The sequence below is a fragment of the Anabrus simplex genome, chromosome 2 (genome assembly GCF_040414725.1).
Source record: "Anabrus simplex isolate iqAnaSimp1 chromosome 2, ASM4041472v1, whole genome shotgun sequence".
NCBI classification, from domain to species: domain Eukaryota; kingdom Metazoa; phylum Arthropoda; class Insecta; order Orthoptera; family Tettigoniidae; genus Anabrus; species Anabrus simplex.
The window spans coordinates 562,120,395-562,133,155 of NC_090266.1; positions in this window are offsets into that span (position 1 = coordinate 562,120,395).

Genomic DNA, 12,761 nt, shown 5'->3' on the forward strand with positions numbered 1-12,761 from the left:
AAAGTTTAAGGCAGAGTAAGCCCTGTATTTTATGAGTGAGAAGTTCTAAGCACGATGCCGAAGAGAAAAGGCCCTGTGGTTTGATGGAGAGGATTTTTTGTGACAGAGTGTATATGTTGTTGTGTAATATTTCCGAGACAGGCTGTATAAGAGGAGCGACATCCTGTAGCAATCCTGAATTATGTAAAACAGTGCGATTGAAAAATGTAAGGGTTTCCAAATTCAAGTCAGTGCGTTGTAACGCACATTTTAAATACAAGTGACGTTCTCCCATGATTATTATTTTACGTGAGACTGTAAGTTGACGATTCTATATGTTACCAGCGAAGTGCATTGTGTTATATACGAACACAAAAACAGCTGTCGATCGAAGCCCCACACAATAAAAATCACATAAATGGCAAAATATACATACATCAACGTGGGATCCTGAAATAGAATGCATGGCACAAAATTCGAGAAAAAAAAACAGAGTGGGCTTTCTAATTATGGTATTATAGCGGAGTTGGTCATTTTATTTGGAGCTAACGAGCGCGGGTGCTGTATATAAATTCGAGGGATCAATTCTGGTGAACTCTGGTGCCCATACTACGGACATTCCGAAATATTATTTTTATTAATTTATTCAATTTTAATTGTGTTAGCAATTTTTTATTATTTATTCAGAAAGACTACAATTTACTCCCAAGCGTGAGGGGATTAAGTGTTTTATTTCATATCTGATTATTTTAATCATATTGCTATGGATTATTATTATTATTATTATTATTATTATTATTATTATTATTATTATTATTATTATTATTATTATTATGTATTGGTAATTAATTACATATATTACAACCAGAAGCCGGGCAGGTTGGCTCAGACGGTTTAGGCGCTGGCCTTCATACCCCAACTTGGCAGGTTCGATCCTGACTCAGTCCGGTGGTATTTGAAAGTGCTCATATACGTCATCCTCGTGTCAGTAGATTTACTGGCACGTAAAAGAACTCCTGCGGGACTAAATTGCGGAACCTCGGCGTCTCCGAAACCCATAAGAAGTAGTTAGTGGGATGTATAGCTAAAAGCATTATTAGGAAGACCAGGAGAGTTATTTTTACTTTTCTCTTACACTATTGATTATATCTCGATCAAACTTCACATTTACAGTGTACTCATCCAGGAACAGTTTTCGATGTGCATTTCACTTAAAAATCGTTGATGGACTGGGAGTTTATAGAGAGACAAGAAGAGTTTCTTTCAGTTTTCTCTTACACTATTAATTATATCTCGACCAAACTTCGTCTTTAGAGTCGTCTTTAGAGTCAACTCATCCAGGAGCAGGTTTCGATATTAATATCATTCAACAGTCACTCAACAAACTGGGTGTTCATAGGAAGGCAAGGAAAGGTTTTTGAATTTTTTCTTACGCTATTGATTATACTCCGACGAAACTTCATATTTCGAGTCTACTCATCCAGGAGCAGGTTTAGATATGCGTATCATTTTAAAATCACTCCGCAGGCTGGTGTTTTATAGAAAGATTAGAAGATATTTTTTAATTTTCTTTTACACTATTGATTATATTTCGACCAAAATTCATATTTAGAATCTACTAATCCAGCAGCAGGTTTCAATATGCATATCATTTAAAAATCACTGAATAGATTGAATAGAAGACCAGAATGGATTGTTTTCAATTTTCTCTTACACTATTGATTATATCTCGGCCAAACATCTTATCTAGATTATTCTCATACAGGAGCAGTTTTTGATCTGCATATCATTTAACAATAACTCAATAGGCTGGGGTTTCATAGGAAAACCAGAGGGGTTCTTTTCCATTTTCTCTTAATACACTGTTGATTATTTGTATAATCCATAGGCTATATGTGAAACACCCCTTCATTTTAAATAATATTTCATATGAGCATAAATTCGCTTACTCTTCAAATGACGGGGAAAATTAATATTTCTACGGGATTCATGCTCTGTAGCCAGTGACGCACACCATCGCCGACCTAGTTATTTGAAGGATGCGTAACAGGAGAAAATCAGAGGATGCATAATATTAACACCACCTAATATAACTGAACACCGAGGAAACATGAGGTCGAACTTTTACCTTTGGTGTCGGTCTGTCGGTCTGGTTATCTACAGTGTGACGTACCCATTCTCTTGCCCACAGATGTGTGACAAAATGTGACGTATCAGGTCACCTTAATTTTAATATAAATAAATAATATCTCATTGTTTCTCCATAAGCAATATCCCATGGTCGCCAGCCTTCAAGCTTATGGCCTGAAAACGATATTTGATAATTAATAATGATAATAATAACACGTAATGAGACTCTAAAAACTCCCAGGGGTGGGGTGACGGTACACCAACCATTAAGTACACTAACTTGGAACTTAAGGATCATTAATAAGAATTTCCGAAAATACAAATTAAAACAACTATTTTTATGATGAAAAACGTAACGTAACGGCGTATTATCGAAATCTGAACTTACGGAAGCAAAAGAAAAATTGAATGAAATAAACTCTAAGAACATGAATTGTAACGCGGAGACTTGCAGTAATTTATGCCATTAGCTCACCATTTGTAGACTCTGTTATCTGGATACGATCTATGTAGCACCTGACGTTTGAGGGACCTCTCGTACAGGCGTCGTCATCTGTCGTTGTGGGTTCCAGTCATAATTCTGCTTCGTGCATAGTACACTAGCTGTACTAGGACTTTCCTCGCTTTAACACTTCCTACGGTACTATTTACACAAAGTCGTAATGAGTCCTAATTTTAATAGCAAAACCAGCATGGGTTACGTTCATGGAGGGAATACACTTGTATTCTTCCATATTACAGAACAGTAGCGTAACTAAATACATAACAAAATCTCTCCTGCCCTATACCAGTCAAAACCGATCTCCCGTTGACTTTAACTTTCGTCATTGAGATAACAGGTCTCAATGAGAGTAAATTTTGAGTAGAACACTACTCAGATCCGAAGTGAACTAAGTTAAGATCTTCTCCGATGTCAAGACGTACAGCCTTCCTTCGATGATAGATTAGAATCGTCCTTCTCAGTGGTAAGCAAGAGTAATACTTCCTTCCAGCTCTTGTCGTCAGTGTAGATAAGGATCCAAAGTCTCCCTCCATCAACCATATCACATTGTCCAGTAAGATCTGATGTACTATCACCTCTCCTCTCCATTGCTGTGAATCCATCATGTTGCTTCATTACGTCCATTCACATAGGTTGAACATTCCCACGGAATCAAAGCGTCAGGTAGCGAACTTCGAAAAGTAGGCGTTAACAAGGCTTTAACTGTCTCCTCAGAGTATGGAAGGGTAAGGTCTATCGTAATCGTGATGATGTACATTTCCTGGGAATGGGCTGAAATTAGCCTGGTGACTCCGGTCGCATGACCTCGGCTATTGGAAAAATTACTGCAAGCTATTAATACGAATGATGTTGTAATACTTTACTCAATAAATCGTTCGTTCAGAATACGTTATAGCGGCTATACAAAGAAATGAAATGATGATGTGAAATGGATGATAATAATAATAATTTCGTGTGGCTATTTCTAGCCGAGTGCAGATAGACCCTCCGATGAGGGTGGGCGGCATCTGCCATGTGTAGGTAACTGGGTGTTATTGTAGTGGAGGATAGTGTTATGTGTGGTGTGTGAGTTGCAGGGATGTTGGGGACAGCACAAACACCCAGCCAATGGAATTAATCAATGAAGGTTAAAATCCCCGACCCGGCCGGGAATCTAACTCGGGACCCTCTGAACCAAAGGCCAGTACGCTGACCATTCAGCCAACGATTCGGACTAAATAGATGATTAAAACCCTATATATATATACATAATATAAAAATGACCTACCAGTGATTAAATCTATACATCTTTTCAATTAATTACATATTTCAATAATTTAGTACATGCTGTGATGTGCCAAACATCGCAACAGTATGTGCTTGTATATTCCTGAAAGTGGAAAACTGCTGGATTTATTTCAATCAAACTACGTATTTGGAATCTACTCACTCATGATTGTGTTATCAGGTGCATATGATGTCAAGGTAATCACATGAAGTTCGTATTTATAGGAAGATTAATCTCAACTATTTCCGTTAGCATTAGGTCCATCAAAAAACTGCATATAACAAACGTTTAAGAATATGTTATTTCCGTCCCTTTATGCCATGTACGTTTTTATCGTACGACGGATAATAACGCAGATGATTACGATAAATGGATTTTTAGTCCAAGTCTCGTGGGATGTGTCATGCATGTTACTTCTAAGTCGGTAACGGGAAACACTAAAGAGCCATTTTACTCTTTTTGATAGGACAGATATTAAGAGAGGTATCATCAACGTTAGTGCGCCATGCCAGTGGTCAGAGATACAATATGCAACCTGAGATCAATGGAGAATTTCGCACAACTTCCGACCAGGAACTGCACCGTACAACCTCATTCTCTCTCTCTCTCTCTCTCTCTCTCTCTCTACTTTGTTCAGCTTCATCATATTTCACGTTACTGCCACGCTCTTTCGTAGGAAAATATCATTTTAACATGTCGCATTAAACGTGTGAGTAAAGCCACGTTACTTCGCGTAAATTCTTGAAGGAAATATGTAATCCACTGCAAATCCTCGCGCGAAGAACGGGTACACATGCTGACTTCGTGGCTGAATCGGCTGGAGGAGAAGAAGTCTGAGTATCGGCAGCGTAGTGATTCGAATCCACCATAAGGCAAAGTTTTCACGGGCGCGTGAAAATCGAATGAAAATCCACAGCGGAAAAAGCAAAAAAAAATTGTGTTTCAGTGAAAAGGAAATTACAAGATACGATATTACGAAATTGGAGGAGAAAGTGTTGTTGAAATTGATAGTTGTAAGTACTTCGGTGTTACTATTAAGAAAGAATTAAACTGGTGAGAGCAAGTGGAAAATGTAGTTAAGAAATCCTGGAGATCGTTACATTTTATTATATGGAATCTCAAGAAAGCTAATTCTGGTGCCAAAATAAAGCTTATAAATGCTTGGTAAGACCGATTCTCTATTATGGTTCTGCGTGCTGGGATCCGTACAGGGTGGGTTTAATAAATTCCCTAGAAAAAGTTCAAAGAAGAGTGATGCGTTTCGTAACCGGGAATAGGAGGAATACCATTAATTGTGAAGATTCTGAATCTAGAAGAACTAGAGCTCGCCTGTGTGGCCTTTGTAAGAGCTATAGCTCACGGCAACGGCTGCCTGGAGCAGTAGTATTAGGAATAGGTTGGAACCTCCCTGATACTTATCGAGAAATTATCATAAGCATAAAATTAGGGCCAAAAAACAGCATACGAAAGTGGGCAATTTTTCCTTCGTAAAGAGGACCATACGGGATTGGAATACATTGCCTGCAGCAGACTTGGATAGATTCCCTTCCAGTATCAAGTCATTTAAGAAGACCATTAGTACCAGTGTAAAGTGAAAAGTAAAAGTTGTAAATTACGGACACTAAATTTGTGATTTGCTGCTTACCGAGCTCGATAGCTGCAGTCTCTTAAGTGCGGCCAGTATCCGGCATTCGGGAGACAGTGGTTTCGAACCCCACTGTCGGCAGTCCTGAAGATGGTCTTCCATGGTTTACCATTTTCACACCAGGCAAATGCTGGGACTGTACCTTATATAAGGCCATGGCCGCTTCCTTCCCATTCCTAGCCCTTTCCTGTCCCATCGTCGCTAAAAGACCTATCTGTGTCGGTGCAACATAAAGCAACTTGCGATTTTCTGCTTGGTTTAAATTGTTGAACTAGTAGTTTTTGTGGTATTCTCTTTCCAGGGAATTGCTTGTTGTACTCATGTTGTTGTTGTTGTTGGTGTTCGGAAATTACCTGTGCTTTAATCTTTACTTTATTATCACTTGTAATGTTAAGCAAGCAGTAACCTCAACCTATAGAACTGTAAGTTGTAGTGTTAACACTGGAAAATACTTAAGTAGTGTGTGAATTTGTATACGATTAAGATGGATTTAGAATTTTAAACTTGAACTAGTAGTATTTCTTGTAATATTTTCTTTCCAGGGATTTGCTTGTTATACTCTTTTTGTTGTTCTTGTAGGGCAATTATGTTTTTAACTTTACTTTATTATAATCGTAATGTAAAGCTAGTAGGAAGCTCAACGACGCAACTACTATTGTAACCCGTAGTGTTAATCACTGGATATGCTTAAGTTGTAGCCTATATGATATTTTATACGATGATGTTGGATTTAGAATGTTAAACTAGTTATATTTTTTGTAATATTTTATACCGTGGAATTGCTTGTTGTACTCCAGTTGTTGTTATGTAGTTAAGCTAGTAGTAAGTTCAACCTATAGTATTGTAAGCCGTAGTGTTAAGTACCTACTGGAAATACTTAAGTTGTGTGTGAATTTGTATAAAATGGCGTTGGATTTAGAAAGTTAAACTAATAGTATTTCATGTAATATTTTCTTTCCGTGGAATTGATTGTTGTACTCTTTTTGTTGTTGTAGGGTAATTACGTTAACTTTACTTTATTATTACACTACTGTAAGTGACCATTGCCACCGGGATATTTCCCATTTGCGATGTATTTGTTAATAATAATAAAATAATAATAGTTTCAAATAAGCCGATTGTAAATATTACTACAGTGTTCTATTTTCCTTACTTGAAGGCCTTGCTCTATTTAGGGTGAAAGGCAATAGTGAAAGTTAGTTACATTTTGTTCCAAAGTTAGTGTAGCGTTACAAGACACTAATGGGAACTTGCTGGGTACTGCTGGTTGACCTTCCAGTTCGTAATCTTCCTGATTACTGTAGTTCTTCAAATAAGTCTCTATTCAAGCAGTGACGTTTCCACGAACTCTCTGTTGGAGGAGGGTCTAAAAGTCTTTGATTTATTTCGCGACGTCTCCCGGTCTAGAAATCCAAGAATAACGGCCGAAAGGATTCGTCGTGCTGACCATACGATGCCTCGTAATCTGCAGGGCTTCGGGTTGAGCAGCGTTCGCTTTGTAGGTCATGGCCCTTGGGGGTTGTTGCACCATGGTGTTTGGTTTGGTTCGTGACGTCCATCTCCGGAAGATATGATTTCGTCAAATAAAACTCTTGTTATAGTAGTTTATACTAATTCCCTTGTCTTCGTGGTCCTTAGACAGGTGATCCGTAGTGCACTGATATTAAGGTGTGATAGGTAGGTGACATCGTCACTGGCATCTCACTGAAGAAGCCATGGTTGGAATCTCGCCCAATACACGTGGGATTATTGAAATGAATAGTTACATTCCTGTAGTGACATTATACTGCTTTTGTCCATTAACCCACCTCCTTTCTTCATGCCAGAATAATTGAAGTGAGTGAGGGGTTTCTCAGGACGTTGGAGGCTCGTTTATAGTGTTATTGTTTCATTTTAGGGGCAATCATACATCTTTAGCTTCGTGCACAAAAACTATAACGCGTGTCACTGCAGTAATATGTGCAACTGAAAATCGTTCAGCCCATGATTGATGTACAGTAGTTGTTGTTGCTTAATGTACGAAACTGAGAACATCACGACCTCATTATCTCAACCGAAGTCTGTCTGTACTTGAGACTATACTTATGCGGAACTGCGAAGGAAGCGACTGTGCCTGATATGTTAAGTATAATCTTAGTATGGGCCTAGAAATGAGTTGGGGAAGCCAAGAAAATCCACCTGTAGGTTGGCCAAGACGAGGATTTTTACACACCGCTCTTTCCAATTATGTTTCCTGAGACTTCGAAATCCCTTGTGTAAACAACAGATTACAAATCCTCGCAACATCGAATTCCCCTCTGGTTATCCAAAGTTAAGCAACATTACTTAGGGCTAGAACCTAGATGGTTGACTTCATTCTGTTGGCTAGCAGAGGAGAAAGTAACCGATCATTTTACCACTGTTCAACATAATCTTCTCACATCCCCAGACTAGTTCCAAGCTGACATTTCGTCTCCAAGAACACGCTTTCAGAAAATTGTTTCACATTTTCAATGCGAAGATTATATGGATATTAATTTTATTCAAAGGATCTTTTCCATTTAGTTACTTTCCTAACAGTCCTTCCAGTAAGTCTCATTATTTACCATGTTTCAACACATAATATAGCTCCGTATGTGGATCAGTAATAGAGCATAGGCCTACGGATTCCAAGATTGCGTGTTCAAACCCGGAAGACCTCGTGGGATTTTTGAAGCGAGGAAAAAGCATTTTCGACATTCCATGTGTATGATGTCGGCATGTAAAATATAACTGGTGACACATTTGGTGTTTATCCGACAAAGTTAATTAAAACCCAGTCGATCACCCAAGAGAGGTGCGGTTTACTCTGCCATCTAGGAGAATAAAACAGATAGTATAAATTGACGCGCAGGCAACCTAGATCGCGTTAAATCAAAATTCCCACACACAGTAGCTAATACCCTACGATCTGCCGAGTGAAATCCTGTTTTTAAATTCCTTGAGCCCCGAACATCAAATGTTGATGGCTTTTTTAAAAAAACCTCGTATGTCCCAATGCTCTTCCTATCCATTATATTCCTTAAGATTGGTCACGCCTCCCAGCCACATATTTATATGCAGTCCTTCAGAATCATTTTCGTTGTGTTCGATTTTCTATGCTAAAGTGTAAAGGAAAATGAACCTTAAATACATAATTCTGTAGGAGTGCGTAAATTCGCCATTCAAACATCATCCCTACAGTACGGTATGGTAAGGTCCATTTTCCTTTGCACATACGCATAGGAAAATGAACTCAACGGAAATTATTCTGATGGACTGCATATAAATATGTGGCTGGGAGGCGTGACCAGTCTTAAGGGATATAATGGGTAGGAAGAGCATTCGAACATACGAGGTTTTAAAAGAAAGCCGTCGATGTTTAGTTGTCTAATATATATAGAATATTAATCATCCTTATACTTCGCATTCTTATCGGTAATATTGCTTTACACTTTATTCCTGTTCTTACGCATGTTCCTATTATTTCGTGTTTATGTTTTTATTTCACGTGCACATGTAATAAACCACCCAAAGTTATAGCACGTCGTAATTAATGTGTCGGCCAAATGAAGAACTGTAGCTCTCCTGAACACGGTTCTTCCCCACGTTTCTCTCCAAATACGTGCTCAGAAGGGGTCATCTTTCAAGTTCTTAGTCGCTTATTTCAAATTTAAGCCTGAAAATTTAGTTGTTAACGACATAACATAACACAGGTCATGGGATTTGTTCCACTTGCGAAAAAGAGTAGTTGGGTTGTGGACTAAGATCCTAATCTCTACAATGAATGACGTGACACGTGTCTGATTGTTGGATGCGTGCTCAGCACTTTGTGGTTCAAAGGGGGAGTCTCTGCGAAGTCTCGTGAGTAAAACGTCGTGCTTCACTGATAGCGCAAGCATTGTGATGGAAATAGTGTGTTTTAGTGCATGAATTTGACTATCGCACAACGAGAGAATGAGGGCACATCCCCCGTTACATCATTGCTCTCTCTAGGGTCAGATACTCCTATGGCGAAGCTTGTATTCAAGGTGCGTCTACAAAGCCTTAATTGTAGGGTTGGAAGTTTGAGGCTCATTGTGGGCTACGCATTGCTCATTTGGGTCTGCAACACATAAGACTGCCTCAGCACAAAATTAGAGTAACTCTGTTCTGGTAAAAATTTAGGCATGGTTTTCCGTAGCTTCCCATTTTTATACCTTAATTAAGGCCACGGTCGCGTCCTTCCCCCAATTAGCCCTTTCTAACCCATCGTCGTCATAAGACCTATCTGTGTCGGTGCGACATAAAGCAAATTGAAAAAACTTGAGACAATGTTCTTAACTGATATTCCCAATTAACTAGTTCTGAAATACAGTAAATTACAGACATTCACAACTTGACAAAGAAATAGAAATCGCAGTGCACCTTTGAAAGACAAAGACAAAGTCACTTCCGTACAGGCCATGAAGGCCCTTGGAGGAGTGGAAGGTAAAGGCTTCCACCATTATTAACCGCGGCACGTGATGGGATAGGGTGGTTAGCTCTACGCCCGGCCGCCTTCGCCCCCAGGAATTAACCTTGGTACTCTTTTTTGGTGTAGGCTGAGTGAACCTCACGGCCATATACACCTCAGGAAGTGGGAATCTTGTTTCTTAAATTTTATGACTTTGACGGGGATTCGAACCCACGTCCTTCCGGGCGAACTGAGGACGCCTTTACCGCCTCGGCCAGGCAGCCCCTTCGCAGTGCGCCTTTACGCTTCATAATCCCCTGGCCTACGAACTATGAGAGCAAGAAATTATTTTCATTGAAGAGAACGCTTGCTTGAAGAGGCAAACGTAGGGTGAAGTAATGTTTTAGAATGTCCGGTCAATGAATTTAAGCTTCTATCCAATACAGACCCTTCATCTCGGTTGGGTCTTATCGCAGTTTTATTTACATTGCTTACCGGTTGCTGATATTTCGAATACATTTCAGTACTCATTGTCAAGGCGACTGGAACACTGTACACCTATTGGAATCGACCATTAGTTGCCCCGAGACATTGATTACCTCAACTCGAGTAATGGTATCGAGCGAATTTCCTACGCAGTACGCGTCCCGTAGTTCTAAGCTTGCATTCGTCGGATGGTGGATTCGAACCCTATCTGAGTTCGTGTGCTGTTGTAACACGAAGCAAACAAAGTGAGTAGGGGTATTTGAGACATCTTGACAGCGATTACTGTATACCAGGCCTTTCCAACTCGAGCACCTAGTGTTGGGGCGCACCAGCGCTGCACTCACAAGCACCGTTCCCCTCCTTCCCCACCTAACCCACGCAGTGGTCGCTGCATGAGTACGTAAGAGACAGTACATTCATTCTCATTCTCTCTGTGTGTGTCATTCTAAGTGAAATCTATTCGATAGAAAAGACAGTGGAGCAGTTGGTTTGACCTTCGTTAAAAATGTCGTTTAATCCTTCATGTTCTCAATACCGAAGGGAAAGCTCAGTGTTTAATTTGCCATGTCATTTTAAGCGTAAAGTCTTCAACCGTGCGACGACACTACCACAATAAACATGTTTCCACCTATGATGACATTGTTGGCACAGCAAGAACCGAACAAATTGCTACGTTAAAATCGGAATTGCTAAGTTCTTCAGAGATACGTAATAACTTAGTCATTAGGAATTGTTTTACATACAATTTAGTATATTTGTTTTAGTTTTTGGTTTTGTATTATTAGGAACTGTTTCGAATTAGACTTAGATGTGCTGCTAAGAAAAAACACCGGGCGAGTTGGCGGCGCGGTTAGGGGCGCTCAGCTGTAAGCTTGCACCCGGGAGATATTGGATTCGAACCCCACTGTCGGCAGCGCTGAAGGTGTTTTTCCGTGGTTTCCCATTTTCAAACCAAGAAAATGCTGGGGCTGTTTCTTAATTAAGGCCCCGGCCGCTTCCTTCCCATGCATAGCCTTTTCCTATCCCATCATTGCCATAAGACCTATTGCAAAAAAGAACCCACAAAGATAATTATTTTAATTATTTTATCTCCCTGTCCCACAGATACTTGAACCCAATACTTTAGAAGGCGCAGTTCGAGCACGTTATGGGCTATTGCTGCTCTGAAAATTGCAAAAAAACAGATTTTTCTATTCTGAATTTAAATAAATGGAGAACTAGGAGTTCTCTGTCTGATGCGGACCTAGAGGCTGTACTTAGAATTTCTACTGCCAAATCTATTGTATGTACCCATTATTGGCTAATTAGTTGCCGCAAAACGATGTCAGCAATCGACTTAAACGCTAAATGTACATTAAGGCAAACGCAAAGTATGTACAGAATAAATTGTGTGTTTATGTGTTCACAGAACTATCATAAATAATATTGTTTTCATAAGCTGCGCACTGACTTGACGACCTGTGGATCTGCCTCTGTCACTTCCCCTCCTACCCCCACCACCTCAACGGTGCTATACCACAGCACCGGGGCTGCTGACGGGGCCGGCCGGGGCCGTGGGAGCACCTCAGTTGGAATCGCTTGCTGTATACGAAACATCGACACCCTGTACACGTCTGTTTGTCAAGTCTTCTGTCCAGAGACTGGTTGGATCCTCAAATAGCATTATCGAATGTTATAGAAAACTCGATGGCGGCAGCATAATGAGTTGCAAAAGGCGCAACGAGGAGTGTAGTAGTTGGCCGGTGGTTTCCTCACTGGACCAGAAAGTGCTTCGACCGCCCTTTGAGTAGCATTTTTCATACCATCCAGACGCATCAATCGTGCCCCGCATGTCACTACTCAGCACCACCTACACCTCAGCAGCTTACATACTGTCACAGCGTGGTCGATGACGAAGATACTAGGTCTCTTTACACTATAATAACAACAACAACAAGACTGCCACAGCCAATAATTGAGAATGAGACTTCGGTGGAAGCTACGCTTTACTCTGGTCTATGACGAGAGAAATATGCCAAACACTGCATTGATCAAGAAATGACAATAGGCGGAATCCGATGGCCTGCGACATGGATCATCTGGACAAAGAATGTTTACTCGCATTCAGTTTAACAGACTGCTGAAGTGTTTGCCAAACATTTCTTAGAAGACAGGGTAGGGTCCTCATACTACGAAAAACGTAGAATTAAGCAATTTTCTCGATTGTGCCGAAAGTTGAAAGGCTAAACGCCCCGAAAAGGTTTCAAATTGTGAGTTTTGGATATCTCTATCAAACTAAAAATGAAAAAAGTTGAAACTAACTTGCTGCCTAAATGTACTT